This window comes from Lepisma saccharinum, unplaced genomic scaffold (assembly GCF_977018435.1).
Source record: "Lepisma saccharinum unplaced genomic scaffold, izLepSacc3.1 HAP1_SCAFFOLD_162, whole genome shotgun sequence".
Lineage (NCBI taxonomy): Eukaryota > Metazoa > Arthropoda > Insecta > Zygentoma > Lepismatidae > Lepisma > Lepisma saccharinum.
Window position 1 is genome coordinate 294,291 of NW_028142969.1, and position 23,221 is coordinate 317,511.

Consider the following 23,221-nt stretch of genomic DNA (forward strand, 5'->3'; position numbering starts at 1 on the left):
ATCAATTAATAAAAGATTTGTGAGTTGTAGTTTCAACAATAATTGGTATGAAACTATGATTAGAACCACAAATTTCTGAACATTGTCCGAAAAATAAGCCAATTCGACTAATATTTACTCCTGCTTGGTTAAGTCGTCCTGGGGTGGCGTCTATTTTAATCCCTATGGATGGTATGGCCCATGAGTGTAATACATCTGCAGATGTAGTTAATACTCGGATATCTATGTTAATTGGTAATACTGTTCGATTATCTACATCTAATAATCGAAATGAGTCTATGGACATTTCATTTGTTGGGGATATATATGAGTCAAATTCTGCCCTTATAAAATCGGAGTACTCATAACTTCAGTATCATTGATGTCCAATAGTTTTAAGGGTTAATGAAGGTTGATTAATTTCATCTAATAGGTATAATAAGCGTAGAGAGGGTAGGGCAATAAAAACTAGGGTAATTGCTGGTATAATTGTTCATATTGTTTCTAATGTTTGTCCTTCTAAGAGTATTCGGTTTGTTAATTTGTTATTAAATAATGATGCTATTAAGTATCCTACTAATACTGTAATTATAATTAAAATTAATATTGTGTGGTCATGGAAAAATATTATTTGCTCTCTTAATGGAGAGGATCTATCTTGTAATCCTACTTGATTTCAGGTTGCCACTTTTAAGTAAGGGATAACCTTATATTTGAAGCTTAAATTCAATGCACTTCTCTGCCACCTTAAAAATTAGTTGTTAGTAAGTAGTATTGGAAGTTCTGAATATGTATGTTCAGAAGGAGGTGACATTTGATATCATTCAATTGATGATGCTTGTTGTAGATTAAATAATGTTGGTCGAGCACTTGTCATACCTTCTCAGGTAATAAAAATTATAATAATTACTTCTGTAAATGATAGGATTGACCCTAATCTTGAAACAATATTTCATATCATATATGCATCTGGATAATCCGAATATCGTCGTGGTATTCCTCTTAATCCTAGAAAATGTTGTGGGAAGAATGTTAAATTGACTCCAATAAATATTGAGATAAATTGGATTTTTAATCAATCTGGATTTATTATTACTCCTGTAAATAGTGGAAATCAATGTACTAGTCCTGCTATAATAGCAAATACTGCTCCTATAGATAATACATAATGAAAATGTGCTACAACATAGTATGTATCATGCAGCACAATGTCTAGTGATGAATTTGCTAACACTACTCCTGTTAATCCCCCTATTGTAAATAAGAAAATAAATCCTAATGCTCATAATATTGATGGAGAGTAATTAATTTGTGTTCCATGTAGTGTTGCAATTCATCTAAATACTTTAATCCCTGTTGGTACAGCGATAATTATTGTAGCTGCAGTAAAATATGCTCGGGTATCAACATCTATTCCTAAAGTAAATATATGATGTGCTCACACAATAAATCCTAGGAATCCAATTGCTATTATTGCATAAATTATTCCAAGAACTCCAAATGTTTCTTTTTTACCTCTTTCTTGAGTTACAATATGTGAAATTATTCCAAATCCAGGTAGAATTAGAATATATACTTCTGGGTGTCCAAAGAATCAGAATAGGTGTTGATATAAGATTGGGTCTCCACCACCAGATGGGTCAAAAAATGAGGTATTTAAATTTCGATCTGTTAATAGTATTGTAATTGCTCCTGCTAGAACTGGTAATGATAATAATAGTAGAACTGCAGTGATTACTACTGATCATACAAATAATGGTACTCGTTCTATGGATATTCCTATGGTTCGTATATTAATTAGTGTTGTAATAAAATTTACTGCCCCTAGGATGGAGGATACTCCTGCTAAATGTAATGAAAAAATTGATAAATCTACAGAGGCTCCGGCATGTGCAATTCCTGCAGATAGGGGAGGATACACTGTTCAACCAGTTCCTGCACCACTTTCTACAATTCTTCCTGATATTAGTAGAGTTAATGATGGGGGTAGTAGTCAAAATCTTATATTATTTAATCGTGGGAAGGCTATGTCTGGGGCTCCAATTATTAAAGGTACTAGTCAGTTTCCAAACCCTCCAATTATAATAGGTATTACTATGAAGAAAATTATAATAAATGCGTGTGCAGTTACAATCACATTGTAGATCTGATCATCTCCAATTAAACTTCCTGGTTGGCTTAAATCTATACGGATTAAGATACTTAATGATACTATTCCTGATCATACTCCGAAAATTAAATATATTGTACCAATATCTTTATGGTTAGTAGAAAATAATCATCGTTGCAAGAATGAGATGACTGAAACTATAGGTGATAAACTGTAAATTTATTTATGAGTTTAAAACTCTCTCATTAAATTTTGGCTTTATAGTTAAGAATAATAATTTTGAACTGCAATTTCAGGGTGATACATATATGTATTAAGGCCTAAAAGAGTACCCCTTATTTATGACTTTGAAGGTCATTAGTTTAAAATTAACTTAAGACCTTATGAAGATTTTATAGAGATATGTAAATTGGTTGAATTATAGGTAGCCCACATACCGATAGAAAAATTGTAACTACTGATAATACTTGTTCTTTTAAATTTAACGGCTTATTATTAATAATATTCCATATATTAGTTTTATAATTTATTAAAATTGATGTAAGTGAGGTTCGTAAGTAATAATATAGGGTTAACAACGATATACTAATTAGGATTATAATTATAATTAATTGCTTAAAGTTGGTTGTTTGGATAATAACTATCCATTTTGGTAAAAACCCTAGTAGAGGTGGTAGTCCACCCAGAGATAGTATTGATATGAATAAGGATATTTTTTTAATGGGTGGAAGTTTTAATATAAACAGTTGATGGACGTAGTATGTTTTATTTATTGAAAATAACATAATGGTAGAGGTAGTTATAAGGATGTATAGCAGTAAATATGTTAACCAGGTATTATCTTCTGATGTTATTCTTAGAATAATCCATGATATGTGGTTAATTGATGAAAAGGCTATAATCTTTCGTAACGAGGTTTGATTTAACCCTCCAATTGCTCCAATAATTGCTGATGTTCTAACTGTTAAAACTAAAATTATGTTTAAATTGTCAATTACATAACTAAGCAATGTTGATGGAGCAATTTTCTGAATAGTTGTTATTACTAGGCAGTTAATTCATGTTATTCCTTCTATAACTTCTGGTATTCAAATGTGAAATGGAGCAGCTCCTATTTTTATTAATAAAGCTATAGTTAAAAGCTGGATCTGTATATGGAAGTTTACAGCATTAATTATAATTAATGCTGCGGTTAAAATTATTGATGATGCTTATGCTTGAATTAGGAAGTATTTAAGTGATGCTTCTGTATTTCGTTGATTATTTGGCGTAGAAATTAATGGAATAAAAGATATTAAATTAATTTCTAAGCCTATTCAGGCTGCATATCATGAAGTGGAAGAAATAGAAAGGAGGGTTCCTATTGTGAGGGTCAATAGGAATATTATTTTCTTGGGGGTTGTGAGCATTAAAAAGGGAAGGATTAATTATAGACCTTCATATGTGGGGTATGAGCCCTCTAGCTTAATTAGCTTACCTTTTTATTATATTTTGGTGTATGATGCACTGTGGGGTTTGATACCGTCGGAGAAAGTTTAATTCTTTCAATAATAAAAATTCATTTTTGTCACAAATAAATTAATAAGAACATGTTGAATTTCATGTATACTTTACCCTATCATGGTAATCCTTTTTCAGACATCTTATTTATACATAAGTTATAATAGTGGGTTAATAATATTATTTATTAGACTTTTATTGTTATGATCAATAAGTAGAACCTATTTATTAAATAATATAAAATACTTCAGAATCCTTTTTAATTTTATCCAAATTTTTTTAAGTTTTTGTAGTCTAACTTAAAGTAATTGACTTAATTAACATGTCATTTTAATACTTATTGAGTCTAGAGAAAAAAGAAGTTAATATATCTATATAGAACACAATTTTGAGGGGAAAAAAAATTGTGTTCTATATAGTACGGGAAGTGAGTAAAAAAATAAAACAGGAGGAAATTTTCGTGAGATAATTTCTAATTATAATTTAATTTAGTATAATACATATTATATAATAATAAAGAACCTCTCTTTATATTTTAGAATTAAAGTTTTATTCTGGCTTAAAATTCCCTAGTTAAATTTTACATATGTATTTATTAAAGAGAGGAAAAAATTTCCGCCAATTTTTTATGGGTTGAGGTGGTGTATTTAGATTTAGTTCGCAGTGTGTGGCTTTGTTTAATTTTAATGTAAATTAGATTACAGGATTTTAAATTTTAATATCTATTTTGTCCGGCTAAATTCGTGCCAGCTGCCGCGGTTAGACGTGAGGACATAAGTGGAGAGTTGTTGGCTTAATTGTAGTAATAATTGATTTTTGGTTGTTTATATTTTATTTATTAGGTGAAATTTTTAATATAATTTGTTCTTTGTTTTTATTAATTCTATAAAGGTGATATGTTAAACTAGGATTAGATACCCTATTATTATCATTGTAAATTTGGTTTGAGTAGTATTAGTTATGATCTTGAAACTCAAAGAATTTGGCGGTGCTTTATTCTATTTAGAGGAACCTGTTCCGTAATCGATATTCCGCGTTCTATTTGACCTATTATTGTAAAGTATCAGTTTGTATACCGCCGTAATTTGAATATTTAAATATATATATTCTTTTTTTCTGTTGAAGTATATTTCAGGTCAAGGTGCAGCTTATTAGTGGGTGGAGATGGGTTACATTATATTGATTTGGATAGTATATTGAAATTATATTTGAAATTGGATTTAATTGTAATTTTGTTTTAGAATAACATTTTGGTTTATTAGCTCTAGGGCATGCACACATCGCCCGTCGCTCTCATTTATATAGGTGAGATAAGTCGTAACATAGTAGGCGTACCGGAAGGTGTGCCTAGTTTGAATGATATCAAAATATTTCTGTTAGAATATTCATTTACATTGAGTAGTTAGTCGTGCAATTCGACATATTTTGATAGAAATTTTATTACTATTTGAATTTAGTTTATAAGTTGATTATATATGAAAAGTAATTTTATTGGGGTTGGTTATATATTTAGTATATATAAATTAGTTTGTTATAGGTTATTAGTACAGTGTTGGGATTTATTAAATATATGAAATATTGATTTTTATTATAGGAGATGTTAATAATCGTACCTTTTGTATCAGGGAGGATTAAATTTTAATTGAATATTCTATTTTCTCGAAGGGTGAGGAGCTAGTAGACTAATTTTAAGGTAAAAGTGTTATATTTTTCTGTTAAAATTGTTATTTGTAATAAAATGTTATTCGACTTACCTTATATCTAGTTATTAGGGAATTATATTTAATATAGCTTTACATTTTAATATTTTTTATATTAATATATATATTAAAATATTAATGTTTAGTTATGACCAGGGGGATGTGCTTCTGGTTAATATGTTGGTTATAACTTTATATTAAACTATTATATTTATTGGTTTGGAGATTGCTAATTTTTGTAATTTTGTTATAATTTATTTGAAATTTTATTAAAAATTTAGTTTGGTTTTGCTTGCCTACTTAATTATATGTTTTAATTGGTTTTATTTTGAAATTATGATTCTATTAGTATATTTATTTAATTAATTAAAGGAATTAGGCAAAATTTATTCTCGCCTGTTTATCAAAAACATCTTTTCATGATTTTTATATGAAGTATCACCTGCCCAATGACACTTGTTTAATGGCCGCGGTATTTTGACCGTGCGAAGGTAGCATAATCATTAGTCTTTTAATTGGGGGCTAGAATGAATGGTTGGACGAGGAATAGACTGTCTTTAGTTAATTAATATATAATTTTACTTTAAAGTGAAAAGGCTTTATTTTTTTAAGGGGACGATAAGACCCTATAGATCTTTATATTATTTTAATGATGTTTTGATTAGTAATATAATTATATATATTATTAAATAGTATTTTGTTGGGGTGATGGGAAGATAATAATTAGCTCTTTCTTATTTAATATTCAATAATTTTTGTTATTTGGATCCATTTTTAGTGATTTAAAGAATAAGTTACCTTAGGGATAACAGCGTAATCTTTCTTGAGAGATCATATCGACAGGAGGGGTTGCGACCTCGATGTTGGATTAAGATATCATTTGGGGGTAGCATTTCAAATTTGATGGTCTGTTCGAGCTTTAATTTCTTACATGATCTGAGTTCAAACCGGCGTGAGCCAGGTTGGTTTCTATCTCTTAATATTAAAAGTGTTTCAGTACGAAAGGACCAAATACTTATATTATATATATAATATTGATTAATAATAATTACTATTATGGCAGAGAAGTGCATTGAATTTAGAATTCAATAATGAAGATAAATTTCTTTTTATAGTAGATGATATCAGATTTATTTATTGGAGTTATTTCTTTTATTATTTTAGTTGTATGTGTTTTAATTAGAGTTGCTTTTTTTACTTTATTTGAGCGCAGGGTTTTAGGTTATATTCAAATTCGTAAGGGGCCTAATCGGGTTGGGATTTGTGGTATTTTTCAGCCTTTTGCTGATGCAGTTAAATTATTTACTAAGGAGCAAACATTACCTACTTTGAGAAACTATTATCCATATTATATATCTCCAGTTTTTAGTTTATTTTTGTCTTTGGTTGTTTTTCCATATCACACCTTATTATTTAATTTTTATTTGGGGGTATTTTTCTTTTTATGTTGTATGAGAATAGGAGTGTATAGAGTAATATCTGCTGGGTGGGCATCTAATTCTAATTATGCGTTACTTGGGGGTCTTCGAGCCGTTGCTCAAACTATTTCTTATGAGGTTAGATTAGTATTAATTTTACTATCTTTTATTTTTTTAATTGGTGGCTATAATTTACTTTTATTTAATGTTTTTCAGGATTATTTATGGTTTATCTTTATTGCTTTACCGTTGGCGTTAGCCTGATTGAGTTCTTGTTTAGCTGAAACTAACCGGACTCCTTTTGATTTTGCTGAGGGGGAATCTGAACTTGTTTCTGGGTTTAATGTTGAGTATAGCGCTGGTGGATTTGCTTTAATTTTTATATTTGAATATGCTAGTATTTTATTTATAAGTGTTTAATTTATTTTATTTTATTTTTGGGGGGATACCACTTTTCTTATTTTTTTTACTTAAGGGTTATTTTTTTAGGATTTATTTATATTTGAATTCGAGGGACACTACCACGATTTCGTTATGATAAACTTATATATTTAGCTTGAAAAAGTTTTCTTCCGGTTTCTTTAAATTATTTATTTTTTTTTGTTGGTTTTAGGGGGTTGATTGTATCAATTTATATTTAGTTGCATAATAATTAGAATGTGAAGACTTCTAGAATATTTATATTCTATTTTATGTTTTCAAGACATACACTTAAAGTTTCAGTCAAGAAGTCATTTTTTTAAGATTTTATCTCATAGTAGTAGGGTTACTGGGGATATAATGAAATATATAAAATATATAATTGTTAATACTTGCCCAGTAGTAATGTATGGAGTTTCTACGGGTCGGGCTCCAATTCAGGTTAATAAAATAAAGGTTGCAAATATTAATCAAAATAATACTTGATTTAATGGATAAAATTGTAGTCCACGAAAATTTCTTTTATGGTGTATTGGTATAATAAATAAAATTATAATAGATAATACTAGTGCTACTACTCCTCCAAGCTTATTTGGGATTGATCGTAGAATGGCGTATGCAAACAGAAAGTATCACTCTGGTTGAATGTGTACTGGGGTTACTAGTGGATTTGCAGGGGTAAAGTTTTCAGGGTCTCCTAGGGTTGTTGGAAATATTAATGAGAGTTGTATTAGTCTTAAAATTATAAGTATAAACCCTAATATATCTTTTATTGAGAAGTATGGGTGGAATGGAATTTTATCCATGTTGCTATTAATAGATAGTGGATTATTAGACCCAGTTTGATGCAAGAAAAGTAGATGAATTATGGATATTGCTATTAAAATAAATGGTAATAAAAAATGAAAGGCGAAGAATCGAGTTAGTGTAGCACTATCTACTGCAAATCCCCCCCAAATTCATTGGACTAACGTAGTCCCTAAATATGGAATTGCCGAGAGTAAATTAGTAATTACTGTGGCACCTCAAAATGATATTTGCCCTCATGGTAATACATATCCAACAAATGCTGTTGCTATTGTTGCTAATATAATTATAACCCCAATAGATCATGAGTGAAAATATAAGTAGGATCCATAATATATTCCTCGTCCAACATGTATATATATACAAATAAAAAATATGGAGGCGCCATTAGCATGAATAGTTCGTAGTATTCACCCATAATTCACATCTCGGCAGATGTGTATTACTCTAGAAAAGGCTAAATCTGTTCTTGAAATATAATGTATTGCTAAAAAAAGACCTGTTAAGATTTGGATTGAAAGACATATTCCTATGAGTGAGCCAAAATTTCATCAATAGGAAATATTTAGTGGGGCTGGCAAGTCTACTAATGCATTATTTGCTAATTTGAGTAGAGGGTGATAAATCCGTGCTGGTTTTGTCATTTGTAATTATTTAATTATTTTTAGAGGCCCATGTGAAAGTCTAGTAATTTTTACAATTGCAATTAATGTAATAAATAGATATACTACTGTTATAGTAGTTATTATTATAATGGATTCATTGTATAATTTTATTCCTGGTAAGGGTGGTGTACTTCTTCAGATTGTATAAGTATCTATATTTTGTAGTATTGAGGGGGTTAATAATGGGTCTATTATTATTAATTTAAATAAACATAATGATATTAAAGTTACACTAATAATTATTATTTTTGTTCTTATTTTAAATATTTCATTTGGTGTAAGTCTTGTTGTATAAATAAATAGAACTAATATTCCTCCTAAAAATACTAGAAATAATACATAGGAAAGTCATGTGGATTTTAAAAATGTGGATATTGTTAGGCATGCAGTAATAGTTTGTATAATTAGTGTGATCCCCATAGATAGTGGATGTTTTATATATAATATTATTAGTGCTAATATTAATATAACAGTAATTAGTATTAATTGTATTTTAATATCAAGGGGTAGTTTAATAAAAATATTGGCTTTGGGAGCTAATGATGATGTAATTATATCTTCCTTGATGTTTTTAGAATTATTAATTCATTAATGATTTACAAGACCATTGTTTTTATTAAACTATAAAAACTTATGTTAAGAGTATTATTTATATTATTTATTTTATTTACTAGATTTTTATGCTTTATTTCTCAACGTAGGCACTTATTAGTAACTCTATTAAGACTTGAATTTATTGTGTTATCCTTATATTTATATATAACTTATTATTTTATTAATAATCAGGAAGAAGCTTATTTTTGTTTATTATTTATTTCGTTTTGTGTATGTGAGGGGGCTCTTGGTCTATCTGTTATAGTATCAGTTACACGTACTCATGGTAATGATTATTTTAATTCTTTTGTATTATTGAAATATTAAAATATATTTTTTATTTTATATTTTTAATCCTTTTGAGATTTAATAGTTCTTTATGAATGGTGGTTCAAATTTCTATTATTTTTGGTTGTTTTTTGTTTTTATTAATAGTATGATTTGGTATCGGAGTATGGGGGGCTGGTTATTTTATTGGCTTAGATGTGATGTCTTACTCTTTAATTTTGCTTAGCATTTGAATTATTTTTTTAATAATAGTGGCTAGAAATAGTATTATATCTATTTATTTTTATCCTTGTAGATTTATATTTTTGTTAATTATTTTATTATTATTGTTAATATTAACTTTTATAACAATATTTTTTTTTATTTTATTTGTTTTTTGAGGGATCATTAGTACCTACTTTATTTTTAATTTTAGGGTGAGGGTATCAGCCAGAACGAGTACAAGCGGGGGTATATTTACTTTTTTATACATTACTTGCTTCTTTACCTCTTTTGGTTGGTATTTTTATGTTAAATTATAAGGTGGGGGGTTTATATATATATATATTTAGTTATATTAATATTGATATATTAGAATGGTGTTTGCCTTTTTAGTAAAAATACCTATATTTTTGGTTCATTTGTGATTACCTAGGGCTCATGTTGAGGCTCCAGTTAGTGGGTCTATGATTTTGGCTGGGATTTTATTAAAGCTCGGAGGGTATGGGATTTTGCGAATTATTTCTTGTATTGAGAGATTAGCTGTTAAATATAATATTTTTTGATTTGGTATTAGCATTGTTGGAATTTGAATAATTAGTCTTGTTTGTATACGTCAAATTGATTTAAAGGCTTTGGTTGCATATTCATCTGTAGCACATATAGGTCTTGTTTTGATGGGGATTATAACTATAGGGGCATGAGGAATAAATGGTAGTCTTACTTTAATAGTAGCACATGGTCTTTGTTCTTCTGGAATATTTTGTCTAGTAAATATTACTTATGAACGATTAGGTAGTCGTAGTATATTAATTAATAGGGGGATAATTAGTTATATTCCTAGATTATCTTTATGATGATTTATATTGAGAATTACTAATATAGCTGCCCCCCTTCTATTAATCTGTTGGGTGAAATTAGTCTATTAAATAGAATTATTGGGTGATCCTACTTTAGTTTTGTAGGTGTTGCATTACTCTCCTTTTTAAGTGCTGGTTATACTTTATATTTATATTCTTACACTCAACATGGAATATACTACTCTGGTGTATTTTCTTGCTGAAGAAGTAACATTCGTGAATATTTATTATTATTTTGTCATTTATTTCCATTAAATTTTTTAATTGTTTTTTGTTCTCCAATATTTCATTGAATTTAAATTATTTAAGTAGTTTAAGTAGAATAGTAAGTTGTGGACTTACTGGTAGCTAAAAAGTTCTTAGATCAATGGTTTTTAATTTTTTTATTACAAGTATAGTATCAATTATTTTATTAATTAGTAGAATAATTTTATTATTATTAGGGATAATATTTTTAATTAGGGATATTACAATTTTTATTGAGTGAAATATTGTTAATTTGAATATTTCTAGTATTATCATAACAATATTATTTGATTGAATATCTTTAATTTTTATAGGATTAGTTATATATATCTCTTCTATGGTTATTAATTATAGAGGTTCTTATATAGAAGGGGATTATAATATAAATCGATTTATTATTTTAGTTTTATTATTTGTCGGGTCTATAATGTTTTTAATTATTTCTCCTAATATTATTAGAATTATTTTAGGATGGGATGGTCTAGGACTAGTTTCTTACTGCCTAGTAATTTATTATCAGAATGTTCGTTCCTATTCTGCTGGAATATTAACTGCTTTGTCTAACCGAATTGGTGATGTATTTATTTTATTATCTATTGCTTGAATATTAAATTATGGTAGCTGAAATTATATCTATTATTTATGATTAGTTTCTGACTTTCATAAAATATTAATTACTAGATTTATTATTATTGCTGGGATAACAAAGAGTGCACAAATTCCATTTTCTGCATGATTGCCGGCAGCTATGGCTGCACCCACCCCAGTTTCTGCATTAGTTCATTCTTCTACTTTGGTTACTGCTGGAGTTTATTTATTAATTCGTTTTGGAGATATACTGATATATATACTGTTTTTGGTAGGATACTCTTATTACTGTCAGGGTTAACTATATTTATAGCTGGGGTTGGTGCTAATATTGAATATGATTTGAGGAAAATTATTGCTTTATCTACATTAAGACAACTTGGGTTAATAATGTTAACATTATCTGTGGGGTTAAAGGAGTTATTATTTTTCCATTTATTGACACATGCTATATTTAAGTCTTTATTGTTTTTATGTGCCGGTGTAGTTATTCATGTAATAGGGGATGTTCAGGATATTCGTTGTATGGGGGGTCTAATTAATAAAATACCAATAACTATTTCTTGTATAATAATTTCTAGTCTTGCCTTATGTGGAATACCGTTTTTGGCTGGGTTTTATTCTAAGGATTTAATTTTGGAAATATTAAGTATATCTTCTTTTAATTTAGTAATATTTGTTTTATTATGAGTTTCTACGGGTATAACTATAGCCTATAGTTTTCGATTAAATTATTATTTAGTTGGTAAATCTTATAGAGGTATATCATTTCAATTCTTTTCAGATGATGGGGGATGAGGCATATTTAAAGGTATGTTAGGCCTATTATTCTTATCTATTGTAGGTGGTTCTGGGTTAATATGATTAATATTTCCTTCTGTTTTTGTTATTATTATCCCACTTAGTTTGAAAATAGGGGCAATTATATGTATTTTATTGGGAGGGTGAATTGGGTATAATATTACATCTTTCTTGTTCGAAATTTATCCATTTTTTAATAATAAAATAATATATTATTTATTAGGGGGATATGATTTTTACCTTATTTATCCTCTGGTGGATTAATTGGTAGTTCATTTATTACTGGAGGTCTATATATTAAGGCTGTTGATTATGGATGAAGTGAACTTATGGGGGGACAGGGAGTCTATAAATATATAAGGAGTGGTTCTTTAAATATCCAATTAATACATTCTAATTATTTTAATATTTATTTTATATTTTCATTTTTAATAGTAATTTTATTAATAATTTATATGTGTTTATATAGCTTATAATAAAGCATAATATTGAAGTTATTAGGAAGGATAAAATAATTCTATAGGCATTTCTTGAACTTATTTAAAGTTCAGCTTTATCATGAAAAGATAATGTAATTTTATACTAAAGAAATAGTGTGAGAGTATTAATGGAGTTTCACCACTAAAGATGGAAGTTAGCAGCCCCCACTTAATAATATACCCCTTAACTGAGGAGATAATCCTAATTTTATTATTAACATTAATATGCCGCCTTCCTTTGGCTTCAGTCAAATAAGCAAGGGTAATATATACCAATTTATTCAGGTCGAAGCTGATTGCTTTTGCTTCTTGCTCAATAAAGTAAATTGAACTATTCAATACCTTTTGAATGCAACTCAAATATTATTATTAACTATTACTCTAGCATGCTCATTCTAGTGATCCTTGGGTTCATTCATGATATAAACCTAAAATCAAGATTAATAGGAATAGGAGTCTAACACATATTCAATATATTAGTTTTGAATTAGTAATAATAACTGTTATTGGTAATAGTAATACAATTTCTACATCAAAAATTAGAAAAATTACTGCAATTAGAAAGAATTTTATAGAGAATGGAATTCGTGCTGAGGATTTTGGGTCAAATCCACACTCAAACGGTGATCTTTTTTCTCGGTCTGTAATTATTTTTTTTGATAGTAATGTGGATAATATTATTACAATTGAGGTAATTATTATAATTAATAATGAGGTACTTATGATTATATTAATTATTTACTTTATTTTATTATAATCTTTTTAATTGGAAGTTAAGCGTACTTTAAATATACTAAGTAAATTATCTACCTCATCAGTAAATTGAAATATAAAGGAATAATCATACTACATCTACGAAATGTCAATATCAGGCTGCTGCTTCAAATCCGAAGTGATGTGTTGGTGAAAAATGGCATAAGATGTGTCGAGCTAAACATACCCCTAGGAATGTTGATCCAATAATAACATGTAACCCATGAAATCCTGTTGCTATAAAGAATGTGGATCCATATACTGCATCAGCGATAGTAAAGGGGGATTCATAATATTCATATGCCTGAAGAATAGTAAAATATATTCCTAATATTAGTGTTAATATAAGGGCTTGCGTTGTATGTGAGTGGTTTTTTTCTAATAACCCATGATGGGCTCATGTTACTGTTACTCCTGAGGCTAGTAAAATTGCTGTATTTAATAAAGGTACTTGTATTGGGTTAAATGGAGTAATTCCCCTTGGTGGTCATAATATCCCCAGTTCAATTGTTGGGGATAATCTTCTATGGAAAAATGCTCAAAAGAAGGATACAAAAAATAATACCTCTGAGATAATAAATAGAATTATGCCCCATCGTAGTCCTATTATAACTTGATTTGTATGTAATCCTTGATATGTTCCCTCTCGTGAAATATCTCTTCATCATTGAATTATTGTAAGAAGTATAGTTGTTATTCCTATTGATAATAGAATTATATTTTGTTGGTGAAATCATCTAATTATCCCTGTTGTTAATATTATTGCTCTAATAGCTCCTGTTGCTGGTCATGGGCTTTGATCTACTAGGTGATATGGGTGGTTTTGGTTTGCTGACATTGGTTATTTTGATTCTCTAGAATAAATAGCAATTAATAAGGCAAATACATAAGATTGGATAAATGCTACGGCTGTTTCTATAATAATTAATATAATTTGTGCTAAAATTAATATTGAAAGTCCAATAATTTCTAATATTGTTCCTGTATTTCCAATTATTGATATTATTAAATGTCCAACTATTATGTTTGCTGCTAGTCGCACTGATAGAGTTATTGGACGAATTAGATTTCTAATTATTTCAATACCTACTATAATTGGTATTAATAGTGCTGGCACACCTTCCGGTACTAGGTGTGCTAATATATGTTTTGTATTATTGATTCACCCAAATAATATAAATGATAATCATATTGGTAGGGCCAGGGTTAGGGTAAATACTAAGTGACTTGATCTAGTAAATACATAGGGTAGTAATCCTATTGAATTATTAAATAAGATTATTGAAAATATACTAATAAATATTAGGGTTCTTCCCTGGTGACTAATTATCCCTAAAAATGTTTTAAATTCTTCATGTAACTTTATTATTATTATGTTATATAATATAGAGGTTCGTGATTGTATTAATCAAAATGGGGCTGGGATTATTAATAATCCCAGGAATGTTCTTATTCAATTTAGTGATATATTTATAATTGATGATGTTGGATCGAATGATGAAAATAATCTTGTTATCATTTTCAGTATTTAATTTTTGGTTTATTTTCTATTTTAAAGTTGTTACTATTTAATAATTTATTATAATTATAATAATTGATGATTATAAATAGAAAATAAATTGATATAAATATTATAAATAGAATAATTCAATTTAATGGGTATATTTGTGGAATAAAAAAGTATCTATAAAGATAATTTAGGTTTGACATTCCTATGTTATAGATTAACTAACTCTTTTCATTAGAAGTAGTTGTTATATTACTATTTTGTGGTTTAAGAGACCATTACTTACTTTTCAGTCATCTAATGATTCTTGTATAATTTTTATTAGTCAATTAATAAAAGATAGTTTCAACAATAATTGGTATGAATCTATGATTAGAACCACAAATTTCGGAACATTGTCCGAAAAATAAGCCAATTCGACTAATATTTACTCCTGCCTGGTTAAGTCGTCCTGGGGTGGAATCTATTTTAATCCCTATGGATGGTATGGCTCATGAGTGTAATACATCTGCAGATGTAGTTAGTACTCGGATATCTATGTTAATTGGTAATAGTGTTCGATTATCTACATCTAATAATCGAAATGAGTCAATAGATATTTCATTTGTTGGGGATATATATGAGTCAAATTCTGCCCTTATAAAATCGGAGTATTCATAACTTCAATATCATTGATGTCCAATAGTTTTAAGGGTCAATGAAGGTTGATTAATTTCATCTAATAAGTATAATAAACGTAGAGAGGGTAGGGCAATAAAAACTAGGGTAATTGCTGGTATAATTGTTCATATTGTTTCTAATGTTTGTCCTTCTAAAAGTATTCGGTTCGTTAATTTGTTATTAAATAATGATGCTATTAAGTATCCTACTAATACTGTAATTATAATTAAAATTAATATTGTGTGGTCATGGAAAAATATTATTTGTTCTATTAATGGGGAGGATCTATCTTGTAATCCTACTTGATTTCAGGTTGCCACTTTTAAGTAAGGGATATTCCTTATATTTGAAGCTTAAATTCAATGCACTTCTCTGCCACCTTAAAAATTAGTTGTTAGTAAGTAGTATTGGGAGTTCTGAATATGTATGTTCAGAGGGAGGTGACATTTGATACCATTCAATTGATGATGCTTGTTGTAGATTAAATAATGTTGGTCGGGCACTTGTCATACCTTCTCAGGTAATAAAAATTATAATAATTACTGCTGTAAATGATAAGATTGATCCTAATCTTGAAACAACATTTCATATTGTATATGCATCTGGATAATCCGAATATCGTCGCGGTATTCCTCTTAATCCTAGAAAATGTTGTGGGAAGAATGTTAAGTTAACTCCAATAAATATTGAGATAAATTGAATTTTTAATCAATCTGGATTTATTATTACTCCTGTAAATAATGGAAATCAATGTACTAGTCCTGCTATAATAGCAAATACTGCTCCTATAGATAATACATAATGAAAATGTGCTACAACATAGTATGTGTCATGCAGCACAATGTCTAGTGATGAATTTGCTAATACTACTCCTGTTAATCCCCCTATTGTAAATAAGAAAATAAATCCTAATGCTCATAATATTGATGGAGAGTAATTAATTTGTGTTCCATGTAGTGTTGCAATTCATCTAAATACCTTAATTCCTGTTGGTACAGCGATAATTATTGTAGCTGCAGTAAAATATGCTCGAGTATCAACATCTATTCCTACAGTAAATATATGATGTGCTCATACAATAAATCCTAGGAACCCAATTGCTATTATTGCATAAATTATTCCAAGAACTCCAAATGTTTCTTTTTTACCTCTTTCTTGAGTTACAATATGTGAAATTATTCCAAATCCCGGTAGAATTAGAATATATACTTCTGGGTGTCCAAAGAATCAGAATAGGTGTTGATATAAGATTGGGTCTCCACCACCAGATGGGTCAAAAAATGAGGTATTTAAATTTCGATCTGTTAATAGCATTGTAATTGCTCCTGCTAGAACTGGTAGTGATAATAATAGTAGAACTGCAGTGATTACTACTGACCATACGAATAATGGTACTCGTTCTATGGATATTCCTATAGTTCGTATATTAATTACTGTTGTAATAAAATTTACTGCCCCTAGAATAGAGGATACTCCTGCTAAATGTAATGAAAAAATTGATAAATCTACAGAGGCTCCGGCATGTGCAATTCCTGCAGATAGGGGAGGATATACTGTTCAACCAGTTCCTGCACCACTCTCTACAATTCTTCCTGATAATAGTAGAGTTAATGATGGAGGTAGTAATCAAAATCTTATATTATTTAATCGTGGGAAGGCTATGTCTGGGGCTCCAATTATTAAAGGTACTAGTCAGTTTCCAAATCCCCCAATTATAATAGGTATTACTATGAAAAAAATTATAATAAATGCGTGTGCAGTTACAATCACATTGTAGATCTGATCATCTCCAATTAAACTTCCTGGTTGGCCTAATTCTATACGGATTAAGATACTTAATGATGTTCCAACTATTCCTGATCATACTCCGAAAATTAAATATATTGTACCAATATCTTTATGGTTAGTAGAAAATAATCATCGTTGCAAGAATGAGATGACTGAAGTTATAGGTGATAAACTGTAAATTTATGTATGAGTTTAAAACTCTCTCATTAAATTTTGGCTTTATAGTTAAGAATAATAATTTTGAACTGCAATTTCAGGGTGATACATATATGTATTAAGGCCTAAAAGAGTACCCCTTATTTATGACTTTGAAGGTCATTAGTTTAAAATTAACTTAAGACCTTATAAAGATTTTATAGAGATATGTAAATTGGTTGGATTATAGGTAGTCCACATACTGAGAGAAAAATTGTAACTACTGATAATACTTGTTCTTTTAAGTTTAAGTAATGATATTCCATATATTAGTTTTATAATTTATTAAAATTGATGTAAGTGAGGTTCGTAAGTAATAATATAAGGTTAGCAACGATATGCTAATTAGGATTATAATTATAATTAATTGCTTAAAGTTGGTTGTTTGGATAATGACTATCCATTTTGGTAAAAACCCTAGTAGAGGTGGTAGTCCACCAAGAGATAATATTGATATGAATAAAGATATTTTTTTAATGGGCGGAAGTTTTAATATAAACAGTTGATGGACGTAGTATGTTTTGTTTATTGAAAATAACATAATGGTAGAGGTAGTTATAAGGATGTATAGTAGTAAATATGTTAACCAGGTATTATCTTCTGATGTTATTCTTAGAATAATTCATGATATGTGGTTAATTGATGAAAAGGCTATAATTTTTCGTAACGAGGTTTGATTTAATCCTCCAATTGCTCCAATAATTGCTGATGTTCTAATTGTTAAAATTAAAATTATGTTTAAATTGTCAATTACATAACTAAGCAATGTTGATGGAGCAATTTTTTGAATAGTTGTTATTACTAGGCAGTTAATTCATGTTATTCCTTCTATAACTTCTGGTATTCAAATGTGAAATGGAGCAGCTCCTATTTTTATTAATAAAGCTATGGTTAAAAGCTGGATCTGTATATTGAAGTTTGCAGCATTAATTATAATTAATGCTGCAGCCAAAATTATTGATGATGCTAATGCTTGAATTAGGAAGTATTTAAGTGATGCTTCTGTATTTCGTTGATTATTTGGTGTAGAAATTAATGGGATAAAAGATATTAGATTAATTTCTAAGCCTATTCAGGCTGCATATCATGAGGTGGAAGAAATAGAAAGGAGGGTTCCTATTGTGAGGGTCAATAGGAATATTATTTTCTTGGGGGTTGTGAGCATTAAAAAGGGAAGGATTAATTATAGACCTTCATATGTGGGGTATGAGCCCTCTAGCTTAATTAGCTTACCTTTTTATTATATTTTGGTGTATGATGCACTATGGGGTTTGATACCATTGGAGAAAGTTTAATTCTTTCAATTATAAAAATTCATTTTTGTTACAAATAAATTAATAAGAACATGTTAAATTTCATGTATACTTTACCCTATCATGGTAATCCTTTTTCAGACATCTTATTTATATATAAGTTATAATAGTGGGTTAATAATACTATTTATTAGACTTTTATTGTTATGATCAATAAGTAGAACCTATTTATTAAATAATATAAAATACTTCAGAATCCTTTTTAATTTTATCCAATTTTTTTAAAGTTTTTGAAGTCTAACTTAAAGTAATTGACTTAATTAACATGTCATTTTAATACTTATTGAGTCTAGAGAAAAAAGAAGTTAATATATCTATATAGAACACAATTTTGAGGGAAAAAAAAATTGTTCTATATAGTATGGGAAAGTGAGTAAAAATAAAAAGGGAGGAAATTTTCGTGAGATAATTTCTAATTATAATTTAATTTAATATAATACATACTATATAATAATAAAGAACCTCTCTTTATATTTTAGAACTAAAGTTTTATTCTAGCTTAAAATTCCCTAGTTAAATTTTACATATGTATTTATTAAAGAGAGGGAAAATTTCCGCCAATTTTTTATGGGTTGAGACGGTGTATTTGAATTTAGTTCGCAGTGTGTGGTTTTGTTTAATTTTAATGTAAATTAGATTACAGGATTTTAAATTTTAATATTTATTTTGTCCGGCTAAATTCGTGCCAGCTGCCGCGGTTAGACGTGGGGACATAAGTGGAGAGTTGTTGGCTTAATTGTAGTAATAATTGATTTTTGGTTGTTTATATTTTATTTATTAGGTGAAATTTTTAATATAATTTGTTCTTTATTTTTATTAATTCTATAAAGGCGATATGTTAAACTAGGATTAGATACCCTATTATTATCATTGTAAATTTGGTTTGAGTAGTATTAGTTATGATCTTGAAACTCAAAGAATTTGGCGGTGCTTTATTCTATTTAGAGGAACCTGTCCCGTAATCTATATTCCGCGTTTTATTTGACCTATTATTGTAAAGTATCAGTTTGTATACCACCGTAATTTGAATATTTAAATATATATATTCTTTTTTTCTGTTGAAATATATTTCAGGTCAAGGTGCAGCTTATTAGTGGGTGGAGATGGGTTACATTATGTTGATTTGGATAATATATTGAAATTATATTTGAAATTGGATTTAATTGTAATTTTGTTTTAGAATAACATTTTGGTTTATTAGCTCTAGGGCATGCACACATCGCCCGTCGCTCTCATTTATATAGGTGAGATAAGTCGTAACATAGTAGGTGTACCGGAAGGTGTACCTAGTTTGAATATAATATCAAAATATTTCTGTTAGTTAGAATATTCATTTACATTGAGTAGTTAGTCGTGCAATTCGACATATTTTGATAGAAATTTTATTACTATTTGAATTTAGTTTATAAGTTGATTTTATATGAAAAGTAATTTTATTGGGGTTGGTTATATACTTAGTGTATATGAATTAGTTTGTTATAGGTTATTAGTACAGTGTTGGGATTTATTAAATATATGAAATATTGATTTTTATTACAGGAGATGTCAATAATCGTACCTTTTGTATCATTGAGGATTAAATTTTAATTGAATATTCTATTTTCTCGAAGGGTGAGGAGCTAGTAGACTAATTTTAAGGTAAAAGTGTTATATTTTTCTGTTAAAATTGTTATTTGTAATAAAATGTTATTCGACTTACCTTATATCTAGTTATTAGGGAATTATATTTAATATAGCTTTGCATTTTAATATTTTTTATATTAATATATATATATTATAATATTAATGTTTAGTTATGACTAGGGGGATGTGCTTCTGGTTAATATGTTGGTTATAACTTTATATTAAACTATTATATTTATTGGTTTGGAGATTGCTAATTTTTGTAATTTTGTTATAATTTATTTGAAATTTTATTAAAAATTTAGTTTGGTTTTACTTGCTTACTTAATTATATGTTTTAATTGGTTTTATTTTGAAATTATGATTCTATTAGTATATTTACTTAATTAATTAAAGGAATTAGGCAAAATTTATTCTCGCCTGTTTATCAAAAACATCTTTTCATGATTTTTTATATGAAGTATAACCTGCACAATGACTTTTGTTTAATGGCCGCGGTATTTTGACCGTGCGAAGGTAGCATAATCATTAGTCTTTTAATTGGGGGCTAGAATGAATGGTTGGACGAGGAATAGACTGTCTTTAGTTAATTAATATATAATTTTACTTTAGAGTGAAAAGGCTTTATTTTTTTAAGGGGACGATAAGACCCTATAGATCTTTATATTATTTTAATGATGTTTTGATTAGTAATATAATTATATATATTATTAAATAGTATTTTGTTGGGGTGATGGGAAGATAATAATTAGCTCTTTTTTATTTAATATTCAATAATTTTTGTTATTTGGATCCATTTTTAGTGATTTAAAGAATAAGTTACCTTAGGGATAACAGCGTAATCTTTCTTGAGAGATCATATCGACAGGAGGGGTTGAGACCTCGATGTTGGATTAAGATATCATTTGGGGGTAGCATTTCAAATTTGATGGTCTGTTCGACCTTTAATTTCTTACATGATCTGAGTTCAAACCGGCGTGAGCCAGGTTGGTTTCTATCTCTTAATATTAAAAGTGTTTTAGTACGAAAGGACCAAATACTTATATTATATATATAATATTGATTAATAATAATTACTATTATGGCAGAGAAGTGCATTGAATTTAGAATTCAATAATGAAGATAAATTTCTTTTTATAGTAGATGATATCAGATTTATTTATTGGAGTTATTTCTTTTATTATTTTAGTTGTATGTGTTTTAATTAGAGTTGCTTTTTTTACTTTATTTGAGCGCAGGGTTTTAGGTTATATTCAAATTCGTAAGGGGCCTAATCGGGTTGGGATTTGTGGTATTTTTCAGCCTTTTGCTGATGTAGTTAAATTATTTACTAAGGAGCAAACATTACCTACTTTGAGAAACTATTATCCATATTATATATCTCCAGTTTTTAGTTTATTTTTGTCTTTGGTTGTTTGGGTTGTTTTTCCATATCACACCTTATTATTTAATTTTTATTTGGGGGTATTTTTCTTTTTATGTTGTATGAGAATAGGAGTGTATAGAGTAATATCTGCTGGGTGGGCATCTAATTCTAATTATGCGTTACTTGGGGGTCTTCGAGCCGTTGCTCAAACTATTTCTTATGAGGTTAGATTAGTATTAATTTTACTATCTTTTATTTTTTTAATTGGTGGCTATAATTTACTTTTATTTAATGTTTTTCAGGATTATTTATGGTTTATCTTTATTGCTTTACCGTTGGCGTTAGCCTGATTGAGTTCTTGTTTAGCTGAAACTAACCGGACTCCTTTTGATTTTGCTGAGGGGGAATCTGAACTTGTTTCTGGGTTTAATGTTGAGTATAGCGCTGGTGGATTTGCTTTAATTTTTATATCTGAATATGCTAGTATTTTATTTATAAGTGTTTTATTTAGAATTTTATTGTTGGGGGGATACCACTTTTCTTATTTTTTTTACTTAAGGGTTATTTTTTTAGGATTTATTTATATTTGAATTCGAGGGACACTACCACGATTTCGTTATGATAAACTTATATATTTAGCTTGAAAAAGTTTTCTTCCGGTTTCTTTAAATTATTTATTTTTTTTGTTGGTTTTAGGGGGTTGATTGTATCAATTTATATTTAGTTGCATAATAATTAGAATGTGAAGACTTCTAGAATATTTATATTCTATTTTATGTTTCCAAGACATACACTTAAAGTTTCAGTCAAGAAGTCATTTTTTTAAGATTTTATCTCATAGTAGTAGGGTTGCTGGGGATATAATGAAATATATAAAATATATAATTGTTAATACTTGCCCAGTAGTAATGTATGGAGTTTCTACGGGTCGGGCTCCAATTCAGGTTAATAAAATAAAGGTTGCAAATATTAATCAAAATAATACTTGATTTAATGGATAAAATTGTAGTCCACGAAAATTTCTTTTATGGTGTATTGGTATAATAAATAAAATTATAATAGATAATACTAGTGCTACTACTCCTCCAAGCTTATTTGGGATTGATCGTAGAATGGCGTATGCAAACAGAAAGTATCACTCTGGTTGAATGTGTACTGGGGTTACTAGTGGATTTGCAGGGGTAAAGTTTTCAGGGTCTCCTAGGGTTGTTGGAAATATTAATGAGAGTTGTATTAGTCTTAAAATTATAAGTATAAACCCTAATATATCTTTTATTGAGAAGTATGGGTGGAATGGAATTTTATCCATGTTGCTATTAATAGATAGTGGATTATTAGACCCAGTTTGATGCAAGAAAAGTAG

The 23,221-nt window shown here is 28.3% G+C and overlaps 7 pseudogenes; 4 read left to right on the forward strand and 3 right to left on the reverse strand.

The window, feature by feature from the left end:
- Position 1: 1 nt before the first annotated feature.
- LOC145982389 (cytochrome c oxidase subunit 2 pseudogene) lies at positions 2-935 on the reverse strand (annotated as a pseudogene).
- Positions 936-6,407: 5,472 nt separating this feature from the next.
- LOC145982368 (NADH-ubiquinone oxidoreductase chain 1 pseudogene) lies at positions 6,408-7,348 on the forward strand (annotated as a pseudogene).
- A 1,339-nt stretch (positions 7,349-8,687) lies between these two features.
- Positions 8,688-10,832, forward strand: LOC145982374 (NADH-ubiquinone oxidoreductase chain 4 pseudogene; annotated as a pseudogene).
- A 74-nt stretch (positions 10,833-10,906) lies between these two features.
- On the forward strand, positions 10,907-12,438 carry LOC145982375 (NADH-ubiquinone oxidoreductase chain 5 pseudogene; annotated as a pseudogene).
- Positions 12,439-13,467: 1,029 nt separating this feature from the next.
- On the reverse strand, positions 13,468-14,244 carry LOC145982426 (cytochrome c oxidase subunit 3 pseudogene; annotated as a pseudogene).
- Positions 14,245-15,242: 998 nt separating this feature from the next.
- On the reverse strand, positions 15,243-16,083 carry LOC145982376 (cytochrome c oxidase subunit 2 pseudogene; annotated as a pseudogene).
- Positions 16,084-21,635: 5,552 nt separating this feature from the next.
- LOC145982390 (NADH-ubiquinone oxidoreductase chain 1 pseudogene) lies at positions 21,636-23,207 on the forward strand (annotated as a pseudogene).
- The last annotated feature ends 14 nt before the right edge of the window (positions 23,208-23,221 follow it).